Genomic DNA, 14439 nt, shown 5'->3' with positions numbered 1-14439 from the left:
AGTTAGTAGTTAGTTAGTTAGTTAGTTAGTTAGTTAGTTAGTTAGTTAGTTAGTTAGTTAGTTAGTTAGTCAGTTGACAACTTACCTATTTCAACATCATTCACATTTCTTTGAAAAGTTCCACCGAATAATATGCCCGCACTCAATGAACCACCACTGTTAGCTACTACTTAAAATTGCAACCCTGTTCGAAACAGAAATTTATATACAAACAAACTCATATGTTTAGCAAACAGATAACAAGAGTTTGTCCAACCAGACGGATGTGTTGACAGAATTAACGGTACTTTGTGAGTGAGCAAAAGTGTTTTTACTAAAAGAAAATGTCTTCTTGCTAATGGAATGCATTAAAATGTTTAATAAATAAGAAATTCTTAAATAAATTATAAATATACGAGTGAATAATATAAATTAAATAGAAAATATTAAACATAATACATAAATTATAAATAAAAGCAAAAGTTAAAATAGTGGGAATAATAAAAATATACAAGTGCACAGTAATATTGTTATGACTGGCTGCGGAAAAAAAACAAAACCAGTTTAAAAGTTGTGTGTTAAAAAATTTATAATTGTTTACAAATATTATCATAACAACAATAAGAAAATCTACAAAAAAATAACAAAGAAAAAAAAAACAAAACAAACAAGTTGCTGCATAAATAAGCATGAATACTAAGAAAGCTAATAATAAATGTGTAAATAAATTACAAAATACTTAATAAAAGATTTAAATAAAATAATAATTAACACTAAACTTAAACTTCAAGTTAAAAACAATAGACAAACAATACCTACATATTTCTCTAGCAGGGGTGTAAGCAAGGTAAGAATATAATTTTAATGTGTAAAGGTTTTCTTTAATTATTATTAATTTATTATTATTACTGCAGTAGTAGTTGTTTTTGTTGTTGTTTTCTAACTATCAATTCTAATGGATTCTCACCTTTGGGGGTTAAACTTACTCATTTAATAATAATTTACTCATTACTTTAAAAAATGAGACAACAAAACAAAAATATTGATTTTTATGTTGAAATGTTAAACAACAACAACAACAACTTCCAGCACATGACGTTATGTTGTATGCTCCATGTTTTTTCTTTCTCATACCAAGCACGCACACATGTTTTTGTCGATTTTTTGTTGTTGTTTTTGTTTCTTTATTTGGGGGGTTTATTAGCATTTCTCTTTCCTTGTTTTTATTTTCTGTTCACGTGTGTGTATTTTTGCCTCTTTCAAAAGTTTAATACATAATTCTTTTCACTTGTATTTATTATTTTTATTCATTCGTTTTTTGTTTTGATTATTTGTTTTTATTGAGTTAGCTCTATGAACAACTGGGTGATAATATTAATTTCGCCATAAAGTTGGTAACGGTTTTAATGTTGATTCTTATAGGAAATGGCCCACTGTACATTGAGTCCATTTATCCAATATCAATCCCTAACTAAAGGTTTTTCTAACTTTCACTCGTAAAAACAACTGAACCGATATACATATATGTTATAGCAACAGATCAGTGCTCAGAACGAACTATAGCCTTGTAATATTCCATTTGAATATTGGGCGCTTATCTTAAATATGAGGAATACGTGACTTTTGAAAAGTCACCGCTTGATCGCCGAAATTTATGTATTCCATCGGTTTCAAAGTGCGAGAGATATGGTTTGAGCTCTTCAGAAGTTGTGATTTTGATTGTACAGATGGCTAAGATAACTTGTTGTTGTCAAACCCAATAAGACCTACTCGGACAGCAATTTCAAAACGTTTGCCAGCAGCAGGATTCATAAAAAGCTAGGGAATTGGCTACCATATGAATTAAAGCTGAGAAATCTTAAAAGTTGATTCTGAATGTCCGCTGAAACATGTACCTAATGCAACTGATTGGTTTGAAGAGATTATTGGCCGATAAATGACTAGAATATACTGCCAGACATGAAAACGTAAAATTCCTTCTCACTACGTTCGGTCACATGTTGCAGTCCCTATTTAAAACTGTTTAGAAAGATGTGGTTGTGAAGTTTTAACTCACCCGTCTTATAGTCAGCCCTTGCTAATGTTGAAAGCTCTCTCGAGAATACGCTTCAATTCAGAATAGGGTATCCGAAATTGTGTAGTTCTTTTCGTGAGAAATCCATATGTCGTCAGAATGATGGGAAAAGGCCATACACATACAGTGTATACTGGACATATTAGTCGGTTATACGCAAACATTAGAGGTAACCAATCGAATACCAGAAACCGAAATGGTCAGAAATCGTGAGACATTGATCCCAGATAGAGAAGTTAACATGCGAATCTATTACTAAACGAACTGTTCTAAGCTGGGTGATTGAACCGAAACCTAATGTATTTCGGTTCCAAATCACAACTTAAGCTTCCAGGCGGTAAAATTTGAAGTAGTCAGCAATAAAGGCGTTGTCAGCCGTTAATGAGTCTACGACAGTATTAGATTGTAAGAAAGTTATAAACGATATTTCTTCCCGTAGTAAGCTCTGTACTATATGGGTACCAGGACGATGATTATGGGTAACGAAAGGGCTAATACACTTGCAGGGAACTTGAAGAAGTTAAACTTACAAATGCAAAATGGATCGAGAGAGCTAAACAATTTCACTGAATTATCTAAAACGAAAGGTGGGAGCCAGATCGAGGTTAGTTCGATGGCATGTTTCCTGCCTAGACATAAAACACACATCTTCGCCAAATTGACCGTGCGAAATATAACGAGATATGGGAGGGAGGATAGGAGATTAATTCCACTTTAAGATTGGTTCTTTCGGTAATCCTCTTCAAATTCACCTGACCTAATAACGACTATATATAGTTCTATAAATTGACATCCAATCGGGAAAATACCAAACGTTTGTTCGGTCCAATTAAGAAAATGACAGTTAATATAATATATATAATTTTTTAAACATGATCTCAGATCGTAGTATAGTAGCCTCAGCTTCCATCGAAATTGACAGATCATATTGATCTCTTCTTTTAGTCTCTTACACGTCTATATGTATCTGTCTTTGATTCATCTGAGGATACTGCCTTCAAAAACTGCAACTTATTGGATATAAGAGATTTTGTTTCGCTAGTTCATCCATCACCTCTTTCCTTTAACAATGTAGTCTTAACTAAATTCGTTATATATGAGACTCATTACGATTTATTCCTATATGTTATTGTTTTTTAAAATTTCTCTTTTATTTATAACCAATAAATTGTTTCAAGTGCTGTTATTTTGTTGTTGTACATATATTTCGCATCTTTGTATCTTTATTTGTTTTCATTTTACGAGTACTAAGCTATTTACGGCCTTTGACTTGACCATCATGGATGGTCGTTGTTAATAATTCAATGTATTATGAACAAGTGTTGTTTTGCCCTTATTTGCAAGACCCAGAATGTATGCAGATGTTTTCTTTCCGGTTTTTATATAAGGTTTTGTTTTATTGGTTTTTATGGTCAGTTTCATGGAAAGTTGATTAACTTATGTTATTTTCAATAGCAAATATTGAGCGAATAATAATTATAGGGGGGAAAGAAAGAAAGAAATATGAACAAATTAATAATTTAAATGCATTTAAATTTTGCATTATGGTTTCAGTAGGAAGATTAGGTGTGCGTTTTAGACGCAGTTATTCCACATAAATTATGTGCTTTCGTATGTATATGGTTTGGTTCGTGTGTGAAAAATGGTGTTGGACGGTGTTATTTGGACCACATTCTGGGCTATTGACTTGTTCATGAACTAATGCATAGGCTGGCATATTGACTTGTCCATAGATTGGCCTATTGACATGTCCATAGACTCTATTAATTAGTCTATTGACTAATTTATCCACCAGTCCACGTATTAGCCTATTGTCTAGTATGATGACAGATCTATGGACCGGCCTATTAGCTAGACCATACACTGGTCTATGGACTAATTGATAGTAGGGTCTATTGACTACTTTATTAACTAGTCCGTGTGTTGTTCTATAGACTATTATAATGACAGAACTATGTAGTGATCTATTGACTAGTCTATAGACCGGTCTATTAACTAGACCATACACTGGTCTACGAACTAATTGATAGTATGGCCTATTGACTACTTTATTAACTAGTCCGTGTGTTGTTCTATAGACTATTATAAAGACAGAACTATTGATAAGTCCATGTAGTGATCTATTGACTAGTCTATAGACCGGCCTATTAACTAGACCATACACTGGTCTATAGACTAATTGATAGTATGGTCTACTGACTACTTTATTAACTAGTCCGTGTGTTGTTTTATAGACTATTATAAAGACAGAACTATTGACAAGTCTATGTAGTGATATATTGACTAGTCTATAGACCGGCCTATTAACTAGACCATACACTGGTATATAGACTAATTGATAGTATGGTCTATTGACTACTTTATTAACTAGTCTGTGTGTTGTGCTATAGACTATTATAAAGACAGAACTATTGACTAGTCCATGTAGTGATCTATTGACTAGTCTATAGACCGGCCTATTAACTAGACCATACACTGGTATATAGACTAATTGATAGTATGGTCTATTGACTACTTTATTAACTAGTCTGTGTGTTGTACTATAGACTATTATAAAGACAGAACTATTGACTAGTCCATGTAGTGATCTAACTATTGACATGTACTGATGTATTGACTATACTATACACTATTCGATTGACTATTTAATAGACTAGCTTATTGACTATTTAATAGACTAGTCTATTGCCTAGTCCATAGACTTTTCTATTGAATTGTTTAGGTCTATTTTCATGTCCACAGATTCGTCTATTGGCTTATTTATAGTTTGGTCAATTGATTGTCCATAAACTGGTCTATTGATTTCTCCATAGATTTGTCTATGAACTTGTCCATAGACTGGCTTATTGGCTAGTCCAGAAACTAGTTATTAGTAATCAGTTCATTGATGAGTATAGTCTATGAACCAATCTATTGACAGGTTCATGCATAAGTCTAGTGTGTGGACTAATCTATGAAGAAGTTTTTAAACATAGCTAATAGCTTTCCCTATACAAAGCTTTCTTTAGATCTATTGTATCCAACAAAAATTAATTATTCTAAGATTTCTTTTGTACATTTCATGTTTGGCAAATTACTTTATAAAATTACCTTAATTCACCTTATTCTAATAGCCCCCAAAAACAATTGAAGTTTTGCAAATTACTTGTATAAAATTCGTTAAAAACTAATTATAGCTTAAAGCCTTAAATTTGTAAAATGCTGTTATTTTTGACACTTTAATTATAAGTTAGCATGTTCATGCCACATACACTTTAAGAAATATTTATGTACACCTCACTGTTCCTCACCTAAAGCAATCATAATTTAATAACAACTACGTCTTTAGTTTTATGGGCCAGAAATCACCTGTTCAAAATAAAAATTTGCAAGTTTTAGTGTGGTGTAGGTAGAGAGTAAAAAAAAGATCTTTACAAACACGTTTTCAACAAATTGTTAGTTAATTTATTTGTTGTTTTAACAAAATACTTAAAACTTATGATAAGTTGGCTTTGAGATACAAAAAATGATTCATTTTTAATAATTTTATATAAAGCTATTGTTTATGTTTAGAGGTTTTTTAGCAAAACAAATTTCTCTTCCTAGAACTACGTAGCGATTCATTAAAAATTTCAGTGTTAAAGTTTTTATTTAAATTTAATGACCTATTAATTTCAAAGAATGATATATAGCTGCATAAAAATCGTCATATTTGTATTGTAGTTTCTTAAAACCGGTTGTAAAGTTGTGTGATTCATAAGCATATAATAGCAGTTTGGTTGTGCTTAAAATTGAGTACAGATTTGTTCCAACTCAAGTATTACCTTAAGATGGAGAGGTAAAAAATATTTGCAAAGATGCAACTTTATAAAAACCGAATTGGTTCCTTAAATGGTACCAGAAGACATAAAATCCCAGAATTTTGAACATCTCGACCAACAAGAGAAGACTAGGTTGTAAAAACCGATTTCACAGTTCAAAAACTGCTACGCTTATTCTCTCTTGGTTTCCATTAGATTACATAATGCCTACACTGTTGTACAGGCGGGCATTTTCTTTATGGATACTGGCTCGACAAACATACCAGTTCTAAATCTTGAGGCGTCGATCATTATCACCCTGTCGCAACTTCGACAACACTCTGACGAATTGATATGCGTTCCGGAAAACAAGGACATTGAGGAATTTAACATACGAAACTATTTTTCAATAGGATTTTTATAATCCCCTGGTTGCTGTATCAAACATGAATTCAAGTGATCTAAAATTTCCACTTGAAGAATATCCAAAATGCTCTGTCCACCTTTAGTGTGTTAGGTTGCTGTATCAAACACGATCGACGAAGAGACGATAGAAAAAACGGAACTCAAGTAATCCACAATTACCACCAGAATACATTCTTGATAGCTTCTTTAATTTATACTTACGGGGCGCTGTATAATTAAATGGATGTCAGATGAAATGGGCTATCCAAGTTACAGTTATTGCAGAAGCTGTTAAGACATAGAAGAGATAAAGAAGACTGTTCTACTCTAGAAGAGCGAGCACTGATATATCTTGGTACCAGGCAGAGCAATCTCAAGGATGTGCCACTAAATAATCTAATCAAATTTGTTCGTATGCTTATCTCGAGGATCATGGGAATAACCAGACCAATTTAGGTGGTCTATCACAAGGAGGAATATCACAATGAAAAGAACAGCATCCGAATATTTGCTAAATACAACATCTTCATTATCGGAAACACCGAAATGCCACCAAGGTTTACTTTTAGCTACCGAGTAATCCAGAAAAATGTATACTTATAAAGCTACATACATCTCGAGATCTTTATTTAAGTTTTACAACTCGTGCCTGTAGTTTCTCAACGCGAAATGCTTTAGTAACCAAATTATTGAATTACCTTTTCACTTTTGACAAATTGGGGATTCTCTTGTAGTTAATAAGGTGAGTTCCACCTTTTCCCGATTCCTTCACATTTCACGATCTTTTGAATTCAAACTTTTTTAATGAAAAAGTTGTGAAGAGTACGAGGATTACATTCCCTTAATGTGATCTATGTGAAGTCAAACGATCGCTGAAACGATGGCAACTCTATAAACTTGTTAATGAATCGTACGGATCTTTGAAGGTTCTTCTTATTCTTACCAAGATCTTTCCCTTTACAGGTCAACAGACTTTCGATGACAGACCAACATGTCTGTCGGCGTAAACATGACGTTGAAAGCTTCAAATACTTGATACTTCATCAGTGTAGATTAACATCGGTTGACCTATCGACCAGTAAGAGGCAAACTTTTAAGAATCATATATCCGTTTCTGTGTGAAATCGCGTGAACCCAGGTGTTTCCTAAATTTTGGTTGGCCTTGAAAATTTATACAAAATTTATTTTCAGAACACATTTCTTTACCACTCCCTTGTAAAGTAATTGTTCCTAAGTTGAGCAACTATGGTTTTCAAGTTATACCCGAAACCTGTATATCATGCAACAAATTTTCTGAAATCGTTCAGTTAATTGGTCTCTTAGTTTTACCACCTCCCTTCATTGAAGGATAGATTGGAATATTTGTATATTTTCGTAAAGCTGTGGAACCTTTTGAATATCAAAATTTCTCAGCTGCAGATCATATTTTGCCTGGAAATCTTCAATATTAATTATAATAATATTACATAAACTCTTTATTCTACGCAAGAAAATAAAATTTTTCAAACTAACTTCCTCTGCCATAAATTGTTTAACAAATTCGATTTTTATTTCAATTTCCTTTTCCGGTTTTTGTTTTATCCTGGAAAGTTTCAACATTGTTTTATTGCAATTCACTTTTTATTTATTGATTTTTTTAGTGTTTATTTACTGTTTCTCTTGTATGTTCTTTTCCTACTACTTGTTTATTCAGCATAGAAATTGTAAACATTGTTTTGCATTATCCTTGAATTATGTTGTTAGTTATTCTATGCCAACAACAAGAAAAAAGAAAAAGGCTACAACAGTGGCAGCAACAGCACGTACAACGAACAACAGCCTAAGCTCCCAAACTCCAATGTGAAAAGAAACGCATGTCAGACATTAAAACATTTGCAAGTAAAGAATTTTAAATGGTGGTTGCTTTGGCTTCGTTTCATTTAGTTCAGTTCAATTTAGTTGCAAACAAAAAAAAAAAAAGAAAAACCCCAAACAATACTAAAACCTCTTAGTGGCAGTGTTTATTGGGGAGTGACTGACTGACTGACTCACTGACTGATAGACATAAAGTCAAACACTTAGACATGCAGGCAGGCCGACAGAGTAACTGGCTGAGTGAGTGGGCGGAGGAGTAAGTAAGGGTGAGTAAAGGAGCTGTTTATGTCTGCATCAGTATTCATACATACATTAGTAGTCGTAGTAGATATTTGGCGCTACCGCTGGCGTCAGTATGGTGTCATTTAGTTTTTTTTTTTAATCAAGTCTTTATTATTTTTTTTATAAACAGCAAAAATGCATTTATATGATATTTTATTCTTGTGGATGAATGGCATGACTAAATTGAATTGCAGGAATACCTATTTGTTATATAAAAATGTTTTTTTTTATTTCCATTCTTTGTAAACTCTATACATTCTATTTGAATACACTTGGAAAAATAAGTTGCAAGAAATGGGCAAGGATTTGATGAGATTCTAGGAATATTGTTTTTTATAACATGGATTTCTTGAATAAATTTCGACCATAGTCGTTTAAATTTGCAAAACTCTTTTCAGAATATATTCGAGATTGTCTTTTCCCACGATCAAAAAGGTTTCAGCAATGTTAGTTGAAATTTCATTGACTATAGGATGGACTATAGATTAGACTAGAATCAACTATAGACTAGACTACTATAGACTAGACTATAGACTAGACTATAGACTAGACTATAGACTAGACTATAGACTAGACTATAGACTAGACTATAGACTAGACTATAGACTAGACTATAGACTAGACTATAGACTAGACTATAGACTAGACTATAGACTAGACTATAGACTAGACTATAGACTAGACTATAGAGTAGACTATAGACTAGACTATAGACTAGACTATAGAGTAGACTATAGACTAGACTATAGACTAGACTATAGACTAGACTATAGACTAGACTATAGACTAGACTATAGACTAGACTATAGACTAGACTATAGACTAGACTATAGACTAGACTATAGACTAGACAATAGACTAGACTATAGACTAGACTATAGACTAGACAATAGACTAGACTATAGACTAGACTATAGACTAGACTATAGACTAGACTATAGACTAGACTATAGACTAGACTATAGACTAGACTATAGACTAGACTATAGACTAGACTATAGACTAGACTATAGACTAGACTATAGACTAGACTATAGACTAGACTATAGACTAGACTATAGACTAGACTATAGACTAGACAATAGACTAGACTATAGACTAGACTATAGACTAGACAATAGACTAGACTATAGACTAAACTATAGACTAGACTATAGACTAGACTATAGACTAGACTATAGACTAGACTATAGACTAGACTATAGACTAGACTATAGACTAGACTATAGACTAGACTATAGACTAGACTATAGACTAGACTATAGACTAGACTATAGACTAGACTATAGACTAGACTATAGACTAGACTATAGACTAGACTATAGACTAGACTATAGACTAGACTATAGACTAGACTATAGACTAGACTATAGACTAGACTATAGACTAGACTATAGACTAGACTATAGACTAGACTATAGACTAGACTATAGACTAGACTATAGACTAGACTATAGACTAGACTATAGACTAGACTATAGACTAGACTATAGACTAGACTATAGACTAGACTATAGACTAGACTATAGACTAGACTAGACTAGACTATAGACTAGACTATAGACTAGACTATAGACTAGACTATAGACTAGACTATAGACTAGACTATAGACTAGACTAGACTATAGACTAGACTATAGACTAGACTATAGACTAGACTATAGACTAGACTATGGACTAGACTATAGACTAGACTATAGACTAGACTATAGACTAGACTATAGACTAGACTATAGAATAGACTAGACTACAGACTAGACTACAGACTAGACTATAGACTAGACTATAGACTAGACTATAGACTAGGCTAGACTAGACTAGACTAGACTAGACTAGACTAGAATAGAATAGAATAGACTAGACTAAACTAGACTAGACTAGACTATAGACTATACTATAGACTAGACAATAGACTATACTATAGACTATACTATAGACTATAGACTAGACTAGATTATAGACTATAGTATAATAGACTAGAATATACACTCTATATTTTTTCCCTCTTTTTGGGTTTGACAGCAATTAAGATGGTGTTTCTAGATAACGTGCGAGTAGTGTGAATACATTTTTTACTCAAACTACTCGTACGTTATCTAGAAACAACACACATTAATTTTAGGTTACATATTATTGCTTTTTAAGCTTCACAAGCTAACACAAAATGTGAGTCACACCTTAAGGTTAATCTATATCCAAAAATAACAGTTAAGCACTTTAAAATAAACCAATTAAAATTATAATTGCTTTCAAAATTTGCTCCCTTTCTTAACAAAATAACCCCTTACAGAAGAAACACTCAATATTAGACAAAATAAAAAGCACACCCCTAAAACTGAATAAAAAACAAACATTCATCATAACAATCTAATATAAAATTCAGCTAAACAAGAAAACTAAAATCTGGATCAACGCCAAAAGATATGACAGTTAAAATGAAAGAAAGAAAGGTTTAGAATTTCAAAGTAACATCTTAGTAATGTCATTATTTCAAACATGCAAACACTTGTAAGTGGTGTGAACAATGCATGAAACTATAACAGTAAAACTAATATTTTTATTAAATTTTCTCTAACAAGATTTTTAAGGCAAGTGTAAACATTGTGTTGCCCTCAATCTAAATAATAGACAAATTCATTTAATTTTTTTTTTTTTCGATTGTAAATAGAGAACATCCATTAGTTTTATTGTGGGTCGTTTGAAAGCCTGCTACAGAACATTTACTCAACACACCATTGATTTTATGTGTGAACATTTGAAAAAAAAAGCGAAACACAATAATACCATCATCGTGTACATACATATACATTTGTCTGATTAAATTTCTACACAGGATATGAAAATATATCTATTATATATCGTACCCATTTCCTTCCTTCTCTCTCTCTCTCTCCCACTCACTTTCTATTCTAGTCCTTTTTCTCTAGAGTTTTGTTGTAGTCCTTTGTTCTTTGTTAGGTTTCAGTTGTTTTTTTGTTATTATTCTTTGTGTTGTTTTTCTCATTTAATGTGCCGGCAAAGTTTAAAGTTCTCATATTACATTCTCTTTCTCTGGGTTGTTTTTTTTTATTACAAGTTTCCATTTTTTTTTTTTTTTTTTTTTTTCAAAAATTATATCTCATCGTGTCTGCCATAACAAATTGATAGAGCGATTTGATTGTCATGTTTTCTTTATTTATTAGTTTTTAAAATTTGAGGTTAATATTCTTGTTTTCTTTATGCGGATTTTTATACTGGTTGGAGGATTGCAGTCAATGGCCTTCCTTACATTAAGTGGGCGATATATGATACATTTTTTTTGGGTAACAAAGTAATCAAATGGAACTTGTTGAGTAATTGAAAATTTTGTGTAAGGGTTTAATGTTTGTTTTACTAAGAAATTGATACAAGTTTTATACCCTGGAAATAAAAGGAATCAAGAAATCCGCATTTGGATAAATCTAGACTGGTTTCAATACGTTATACAAGAATCAAGTACAAAATACTTAAATCAAGTACGAATCATCCAAGTACGAAAGTCTTAAGTTTTTCGCGATTAAAGCATCTTTGGGATCAAAATGATCTCAGCACTTACTTGTTCTAAGAATTATCTTTTCTTTTTCTTATTTAGAATCCATATTTGATTTAAGTATTTCAGAAATTGAAGTAATCCTTGTTTCAAGTATTATAAAATTGAATTAAGTTCGATTTCGTACACATAGAGAAAAAGAAATATACACGCCTGGTACTAAATTGACACCAAACTGTTTATAATTGTCCGTTGTCAAAGTATATACAACATACGTACGACAACACTATGTAATGTTGACAACATTGCAACAATTCGTTGTCGAAATCTAAATTTTATACACATCCGTTGTCTAAATGTTAACAAACGTGGTAAGCTCACTATTGACAAACAATCCGTTGCCAAAAGTGAGCTTACCACGTTTGTTAACATTTAGACAACGGGTGTGCATAAAATTTAGATTTCGGCAACGAATTGTTGCAAATTGACAACGTTGCGTTGTCATTACATAGTGTTGTCGTACGTATATACTTTGACAACGGATGTTATTGAAAAATTATAAACTCAATTTGGTAGCTGGCGTGTATATCTCCTTTTCCCTCTGTGTAGTTGACTTAAAAGGCTGAATTGAGCCAAAACGTGCTTGTATCGATCGTTATCTCTTTAAATATAGATTCTTGTTGCCAAGTTCTAACTGCTTTCCAATACATTCCATTTTATCTTCTCCTTGTACTAAGACCTTTCCTTTTATGTCTCAGTAAAGACATTATGATTGGATGACTGTTCCAATGACATTGAATTCTACTCCAGAATGATTGATTGAATTTTGATTGAACTCACTTTAAATTATTGAAGAAGTATTTAATTGGATTTGGCAAAGGAACTGGTTAAATGATCTTCGCTTTATCTAGACATTGATATGAATTGTTTCCAATTTCTCACCCTTTTTACAATCCATTTCCACAAGTTGTTCTGGTGACTGTTTTTAACTGATCTTGCAACATCTGGAAGCGAATCGTACTACTCAACCAACTATCTATATCTTTACGTTTGTGCTCGTTTAGCATACTACACATTTTGGCTTCTTTAGTGTTGATCTTGACATGATATCATTAAGTTTTTCTGCCAAGATCATCATGATGCAGTGATCGGTTACTGTGATGAGCTTTCAGAACTTTGATCGCTGAAGAGGAGATCACAGTATTCTTTAATCCAGTGAAAATTCTTATACCATTTTAACATGTTAGTTACAGATTGCAATGTGGTTCAGCAATCAACTATTTCTTCGCTTAACTATGATCATCATCCTGTCATAATGTTTTTTTAAGGTTCTTTATCACACGATTCAATTGTGTTTGATACAGGACCCTTGTGATCTTCTGGCCCTATTTTTGATGTATATGGAATACTTCAGATCCAAACAAATATACAGAGAATGGATGTTCAGAATCTTTAACGGAATAAAGTAAGTCGGGTTTAACGAGTTTGTTTGTTAAAAGTCTTGTGAACATCTTTTCTCTGAATGCATTTAGAGTTTCCTATAAGATCCTTAAAGCAATTGCCTTGTCAAAACATTCTGCAGGAAATCAGCTTAATTTAGAAGAAATTTCGACAACATTGCGATAACATTTCCGAACAACGCATCGAGATTAAATACTCGTACTTTGAAAAACCAGGCAGGTCTTGGGCAAACTTAAAGTTTCGGAATCAGCGTCTATCTGTCAGTATGGACTAAATTCGGGTCGCAAAATCCCGATAATCTCTTATAGACTTAAAGGTCTTCTAAACTTACAGCTCTGCAGACTTAATATTGTCTTTTGTAGTATATATCTATAATCAGTGCGCCTGATCCGGATTTGAGCATATCACGTCAATTAGCAAAGTCACATAAATAAAGTCATCAAGAAAAGGTATAACTTCTCACAATTTGTTAATCATAGGGGTCGCATAAGATCACGTAACAGCAGAACACAGAGTTTGAGTCGAATCATATCTTATATATGTAGGGTCTGCTTTCTCAAGTTTATGGTAGCTACATACTTCAGAGCGGATCACTCTTTCATATTTAGAGGTCACTGAGCAGATATTTATTTGATAGAGAATTCAGGGAAGAAAAAATTGGAGTAATAAAAGAGATATAAGGAACTTTTTTAAATTGTGTTAAAATTCCGATTAAATTAACTTCAAATTCCCTAGAAAGCATTATTCTTAAATAGATTTCCCATTAAACTCTTTTAATCTAAACACTATCTAAACATTTAAAACAAACTATTTTTATCTTTAAAATCATAAATTGTTTTTCTGTTTAAAATTTCCCTTGCTCATGTCGAAAAGACAATTTACAATATCCCAAAGAAAAATACTATACTATGTATATTCCCACAAATGCTCCAAACATCACATTAATTGAAGCATTAAAGTATAATAAAAAAGTTCATTGAAACTGTCTGTGCGCCAGACTAAATGGCTGATTGTTTTTATGCTTGCATGTTATTTTCATTCCATACCATTTTCTTGTAGTAATTCCCATGCCCGAGACTTGAATTTTTTTTTTTGCT

At 32.3% G+C, this 14439-nt stretch overlaps 1 protein-coding gene across 1 annotated transcript in view; it reads left to right on the top strand.

Moving 5' to 3' along the window:
• The first annotated feature begins 246 nt into the window (after positions 1–246).
• LOC119605960 (PP2C-like domain-containing protein CG9801) overlaps positions 247–14439 on the top strand; it is a 49222-nt gene continuing 35029 nt past the window's right edge. The window contains exon 1 of the mRNA XM_037959313.1: positions 247–826. The gene's annotated coding sequence lies outside the window, so the exon portion shown is untranslated. The remainder of the gene's footprint in view (positions 827–14439) is intronic.

Source organism: Lucilia sericata, unplaced genomic scaffold (assembly GCF_015586225.1).
Source record: "Lucilia sericata isolate MDLA Ls3-8-SP2 unplaced genomic scaffold, ASM1558622v1 Contig000540F_arrow, whole genome shotgun sequence".
Lineage (NCBI taxonomy): Eukaryota > Metazoa > Arthropoda > Insecta > Diptera > Calliphoridae > Lucilia > Lucilia sericata.
Note: the sequence above shows the minus strand (reverse complement) of the source record. Positions and strands in the feature narration are given on the sequence as shown.